Consider the following 6,994-nt stretch of genomic DNA (forward strand, 5'->3'; position numbering starts at 1 on the left):
GTGAAACTCGGCAGGAGGAGACTGAGCGAGCGAGAGACTCGCGACGTTGATCGTCGGGCGACTCGCCGCCCCCCTCGGGAGTGCCGGAAAGGTGGAAAAATCTGTGATAGGCGCCCGCTCGGATTAAGCGACGGGGGTAGCGGCTTCCGGGAGCGTCCGCGGAGCCCACGGGGAGCAACTTCGGTAAGTGAAACGCCACGCTGTTACGCGAAATAGAAACAAAATGGCGGATACGATCGTGGAAATTTCGTCCCTCGACGAGACACGCCGCGTCGAAAGGACGGTTTATCGCGCGGATAGGACGAGGAGCGAGCGTATTCCGATATACCGAGCTCTGACGCCGAGCCAACGTCGTGTCACTCTCGGCTTCCCCCTGACGTTATCGAATTCGCTCCAAGTAGGTAACGTCCATTTTACGTCCCCGATCGAAGTTGCGTCCCGTCTGGTCAACGTGTTGACTTTGGCGCTTTTTCTATTTCCCGCGAGAAGGACGAAATCGTTTCTTGCGATTTCTATTTGTGACCGTGCCTGTACCCGAGAAGTAAACCGTCACGGGACGATCGACTTTGAGGCGTTCGTCTCGACCGAACGCTCTGGTTATTTTTTCAAAGAAGGCTTCGAGCTTTGGAGTATTAGAAAAATATTAATCACGTGTAGAAAGGCAAGTTGATTTCGGCTCTTCCGTACACGTTTGCAAGGTGTCAGCCACGACAGTTGACCTCTCGGGTGCAGTGACGGACGGAACGGTTGCGGCAATTTCTTTTTAGTGTGCTTAGAAACGCGCGCAGGTTCAGGTTTACGTTCCGACTGTTCCGAGACACATTTTCTCTGAGGAAAGTTTTACTCGAGCAGTAGATTGAAAACGCTCAAAGTGGTTTCGGAATGGCCGTCGAGTAAAATATTCCTCGAAAAAAGTGTCGCAACCGGTCACTGTACAATTAGCGGACACACGTCGGTTAAATTGCGGACCGGGCTCGCACTAAGGCCAGTTTATAGTCAATTCTTATATTTAACTCTGTCTTAAATATAAGAAATCTTTAAGACGATTCTGAAATATAAGAATCGACTGGAAACAAGCCTTAGTGCGCACTAGTGCAAACAACCGAATTTGCTGTAGATAAAGTTACGCCGCAATGACACAAGTTGGCGTAATTCGAATTGAAGTATTGCGATGCTCGCGGTAGAGAATTGCAAGAGATGAAAAGGCGCTCTCCTCCGTCGGCTCAATGAGGGATCCGAGCGAAGCTCGCCTTCGCGTATTTAGGTAGCCGCTAATGCCTCGAGACGCTCTTTCGGCGCGACGAGGCACCGTTTTATCTCGCATCTTTAGATTTATCGACTGTTTACGATTATGCAAATCCGGGCTTCACGACGCGCTACCGCGGCACACGGCTTCCGTAACTCCGCAGTCAAGTTATGAACTAAGCCCATCGTGGGGCATCGAGTCGTCGGTCAGTCGCGGAGTCGACGAACCTCTATCGATCTTCACCTTCTATCTACCTCCGACCCTCCCCCGTTCCGTTGGTCGCATAGGAATGCGACTTAGGGACGAGCCGTCGTCTTCGCCGCCGTCGCCGACGCTCGCCAAGTTTCGCGCGCCTCGAATCACCTCCCGCGGGAACGCGGGCGTCCGTTTCTTGCGTTACTCGCGGTTACGTCCGTTACGAGTTATGAATATTGAACGCGAGGTAGGCGAATCCGCAACGCCTCCAGCCGGCCGCGTCGAGGGGACTCGCGACGACGAGTGTATTTGACTACGGGTGATCCAAGATCTTCGATACGACACTGTTTATTATGTCCGATTGGGACGAAAGTTAGGACGAAGCGGCGGGAGAGAACGCGCGGAAGTTTCGGTAAATACCAGTCAACTCTATACATACTGGAATGAGTGATCTATAGTTCTGGCTGTTGCCGAGAGAGAGGTGCGTTGGGTGAATCCTTGTCTCCTTCTAGTACTACCTGATTGGATAATCGCATATAAGTGACGCCCTTCTTCTCGTCATTTATATACAGCCATTATAAACAGCCAGAACAATAGATCACTCATTCCAGTATGTATAGAGTTCACTGGCAAATACGCGCGGTGAAAACGGCGGCGTTTTTTGAACCCTTTAGCCGTCGCGCTGTTACTCGCGAGTCGACGCGATGGAGCCACAGACTGCTACCTTCGAGCTGAAAAGTGAGGCAAGACTTGGCATTTTCACTATGTTGCAAGATACAGAATTGACCCCCCAAGGCTTGTTAGGTAAACAAAGGGAGTAGTGTGTCACTAGCTGCGTTCGGCATTGCAAGTCTGAAGGCTGGTCTACAATACATGGAGTAAGCTGGAGTAAGGAGTAGGAGTAAGGAAATAAATCCATTTTATTTCTCACTCCTACTTCAGCTCTTAGGCTTACTCTCGGTAAATCAAAATGCCATCAATCAGTGTTACAATTATTTTAAAAATCATGCCCGTATTTCAGCTTCCTTACACCAAAAGCTAGAAGTTAGGGGTCTCCCTTACTCCTTACTCCACGCTTACTCCACGTATTGTAGACCACGCATGAGGCGTCGGAGGGCTCCCTTGCCTTCGTGCGAGCGAGAGAGGTAGAGGAAAAGCATTCCGATGTCTCAGATGTGTAATGCGAGACGCAGCTACCGACAGACTGACACTTGAATCCTTGTGACATTTATTATGTTTATCTTGTTTTACATTAAGATCTACTTTTTCTATAAAATAATATTAACCCTTAAAGTGCTTCTGCGAGCGACCCACGACCCCTATTCCAGTGAACACTTATATACATAAGTAATAGTTGCATAATATCAATATTATAATTTCCTACTTAACAATGTGAATGCAATATAACATGCATATTATATTTATCTAGTCGAGTAGGAAATTATAATATTAATGTTATGTAACTGTTACTTGGTGTTTGCTGAAATGTTAAAAAAGTACAACCTCAACATTTTTCCTTTATTTTATTTTTCATCGGCGACGAGGTCTGAAATTTCGCGTACTGACAGATAAAATTTACAACTACAACATACTTTTTCAATTTATTTCTACTTTCAGTCGGTTTATACACAGGCGCCGCCGTAAGAGAAGACCTTTGTTTATCATTTATTCTAGATTCCGCGCGACGGAGGGCTAGGGTGGACATTGATAACTGACGTGCGTCGATAATAGTGCGATCGATAATAAGCGAAACGTTGCCCGCGTAGTGCGAGTGCACGTGATGAGTGCTGATGCGCGACTGCCAGCACTGACGACTGTCTTTCGCCACGAGACACGGGATATCGAATAAACGTGTCACACGTGTCGATCTTCTCCGTTCGATCGAGAGCACGCGTTCTGCAACGTCGCTTAACTTTAATCTTCATTTAATTAGTTGTGCGTCTCTTTCTAGCGAAACAGTTGGAAGGAGACGAAGGATGAATTAAGCTAAGCTCAAAGTCAAGCGACGTTGCTCCGGTTTCTCCAACGTCGCTTAACTTCAATCATGGTTTAATTCATCCTTCGTCTCTTTCCCGTCCCCGGTTTCACCAATGCGCTTCATTTTTACCGTAGCTTAGCTAATCGTCTGCTTCTTCTTGTTTCCTTAGGCCCGGTTTCACCAAACGTTGCCTAACTTTAATCTTAGTTTAATTCATGTCTGTCTCTTTCTACAGTAACAGCTGGAAAGAGACAAGGAACGAATTGAATTGAGCTAAGCTTAAAGTTAAGCGACGTTGGTGAAACCGGGCCTTAGGACCAGTTTCACAAACGTCGGTAACTGGAGGTCAATCGATTCTCCGTCTAGTCCTGATTTAACGCTTACGAATCTGGCCCTTAGAAAGGGACGGAGAACGGGCTAAACCCGAGGTTTAAGTTGCGCCGACGTTGGTGAAACCGCGCCTTAGAAAGCGACGAGGAACGAGTTAAACCGAGGTTAAAGTCAGACGACGTCGGAGAAAACCGGGCTTCAAAGATTCTCCGGCGAACTCCGGATATCGTGAATTCCCGGCGTGTTCGAAGGTCGGTCCTAATCTCGCGTGCATCGGAGCAATGCGAGCCCGCTATCTCCTCGCTACGAGAGAGAACAGAGATTCTTTCTCAAGTGGACACACTCGATCGGCGCATTAGCGCGCATATTAATTTGTCGGACGACGAGCCGCGCGAGCGAGCGATAAGAGCGCGCGGTGATTATGCACGCGCGGTTCGCAACGATCAATTTTATCGCGTTAGAAGCGAATGTATTAAAGTCTTGTAAAACGTATTTTTGAAAGCTCGCGGAGTCACAAGTGTCCGTAAAGCATTTTACGGGAGGGTGTACGCTGCTACTTTCTTCACGTTCGTTGCTTTCCGTTTGCTCAGCGGACGGCGCGGAATGAATGACATTACAATACAAATAATAATAAAATTGCAAATTTCATTCGACCTCAGCTGGCCACATTTATTAATTAACCGGTCAATGCAGAAAATTTATTGCCGAAAAATATTACCTCAGCCAGGGTTTGAACCTGGACTTCCCTTACTCTCTAGGCGGGCGTCTTACCAACTCGACCACTGAGGCATGTGAGTTGTCGCAATAACAATATAAAGATGACACCCTCGTGTCTATTTGTCGAGTTTAAACTGCGCGCCGATTCGGGTTGTCGGCCCTGCACAGAACTGTCGATATACGATTTTAAGTATCCCTGTCCCCTTCCCCCCTTCCTCCAACATCTCTACGTAAAGACACCATTGTCAGGTCGCAGGTGAATAATAAAAAATTAGTTTACTCATCAAATCATAATACTCTGAATTTTCTGTCGTTTGTCACATCTCCGAGTGTTAAACGTGAAACGTCGCGTTAAGATAACCACTTGATTTATAGAATAGCCACGGGCGGACGATCGAGTAACGTTTTACCGGCAAATAAAAGTTATAGTGACAGTTATAGTAAATAATAGATAATAACAATAGACTTGTCACTGTGCAATTGTTATCGCGCCACTTTGGCTCTCAGCTAAAGGAGCTTTCGGCCGATCGTTGACGTTTCTAGAGAGAGACGACACGCCGAGATTCGCGATGCAGATACGACCGAAAGAATGAAAATGGCATTTTTACACGAGCACCGAAGAATTCCGGCCGTGTCACTGACGAAGATAAATGTTCAGTTATCACCGGGGTGGTCCGTGCAGCGATGCGAGACCTCGCGTATGCCCGTGTATATGCGCGTGCACGCGTGGAGCGCGTCTTAATTTGCGGTCGCACGTTCTTAATTCAGTTTACTCGCGGCGATGCAACATTACCGGCGAGGAGTAACATTTCCTCGTAGTCGAGGGGACCCGGGAAGGGAGAGGGAGGGAAAGAGGAGGAGGAGGAGGCGCGGCGTTATTAGTCGCTCGTAGTTATTTCATTTGCGACTCTCGCCGGCCGGGTACGCGCAGGCTTCGGATGTAATTGTCAGGTTTACGAGGGGTTCGCCACCGGGGGCACCGGCGACAAAGCCTCCTCGTGTCGAAGCGTGTCCGGAAAGTTATAGCCTACGCGAAGTACTGTTAATCGCGCCTAACGTGAGAGTCCCGCGGCACCAGGGAATAGTTCAGTATCTTCCCTCTCTTTTTCCTTTCTCCTCCCCCTCTCTCTCTCTCTCTCTCTCTCTCTCTCTCTCTCTCTCTCTCTCTATTTTCCTCTTTTTTTCTATCTCATTGGAGATAGGCGCGACGTTGACAGCGCGTATCACTCCCATTATCTTATCGAGATAGCGCATCTCCTCGGTTCTCCCCAGTGCATACGATTTTTGTCGTCCTGTCGTCAACCTCGCAAACGGCCCCCCCCCCCCGTTCTTAAATTCCCTCCTCGAGTTGCGATCTTAATTAAAACGACGACCGACATCTCGCCGATCTTAACGCGATCTAGGTTTTGGCCTCGTGTGAGAAACTTGACCCGTTAGATGTCGGACCTTTATAGACCTTTGCTCTTTTCTAAATCTGGCCGGGTTACGCGACGATGAATTGGATTTTGGGAACACACACGTTTATTTTCGCGTCGTAATGAATAGGCAACCTATATTTCAATTCGACGTTTAAGGTTGACAGAGCTCTGTCATTTTTACATGAGTTTTGTGTATTTCATATTTATTTTCCATGTTTCACGTATCTTTTGTAAAACAATATTGGATTATCTCCAACACGACTAAATATTGCGATCGAAAGGGACTTTGAAGCTATTCAAAAATTTCACCAAATCCTCCGGCAACCAGAATATTAAGATTAAAATGACGAATTTTTGGTCAGAATTACGTAAACTTATCTTAGTTAATTCAGCCGCGTTATTTATGTTAATAAATAAGCACGCCAGCGAGGACAAACTGTTTCCTAATTCGTTAACGGTTTCGGCTATCAAGTGGCACGAGCGTAATCTTTGACCCAATTGCCACGACCTTTCCGGCTGGAGTTTTATGCGGACGTACCTTTTTTTCCCTGGGATTAGAAACGCGCGAGAAACTGTCCGTGAGCCGTTTGCGTAGCTCCTAATTAGGCAATGGTCTATCTGACATTTAATAGCGACGTACCACTTCGGAGAGGTCTCTTTATCAATCGAATCTGCCGACTCGTCGAGAGATGCCCAGCGTTTTCACCGCGCGTTTAACACTGTGAAATTACTAAATATACCCATCAGATTTATTTATCGACACGCGCAATCTTCGCCAACAAGGAAATAGGAAAGGACTTGGGTTCGTATTTCGTGTTCGACGGATCTTAGCCAAGGGCGAAGTCTATCGAGCAGTGTCTCTTTCGAGATGACCCTTTTGCCTATCAACGATGCGCAAAAAGAAATTAAGAAGCGCCGACTATTTGAACAATCAAGTCAGCCCGCTTCGTCGTTCATCCGCGTGACTTGATTCACAAGCCGCGACGAAAAACCCGTAGGTTATCGATTCCCGCGACGTTCCCGTTGAGAAAACGTTGACTGCAAGTAGCGCGAATGGTCTCTAGAGCGAAATTAAAAATCACTCGGTGACACCTTGCGCACGCACAGTCC

General features: G+C 47.4%; 1 non-coding gene across 1 annotated transcript; it reads right to left on the reverse strand.

Moving 5' to 3' along the window:
- Window positions 1-4,464: 4,464 nt before the first annotated feature.
- Window positions 4,465-4,538, reverse strand: Trnas-aga. The gene has a single exon. It is a non-coding gene; the product is annotated as a tRNA-Ser (tRNA).
- Window positions 4,539-6,994: the final 2,456 nt, after the last annotated feature.

Source organism: Vollenhovia emeryi, unplaced genomic scaffold (assembly GCF_000949405.1).
Source record: "Vollenhovia emeryi isolate VEMERY1.0 unplaced genomic scaffold, V.emery_V1.0 DF939138.1, whole genome shotgun sequence".
In the NCBI taxonomy this organism is placed as follows: domain Eukaryota; kingdom Metazoa; phylum Arthropoda; class Insecta; order Hymenoptera; family Formicidae; genus Vollenhovia; species Vollenhovia emeryi.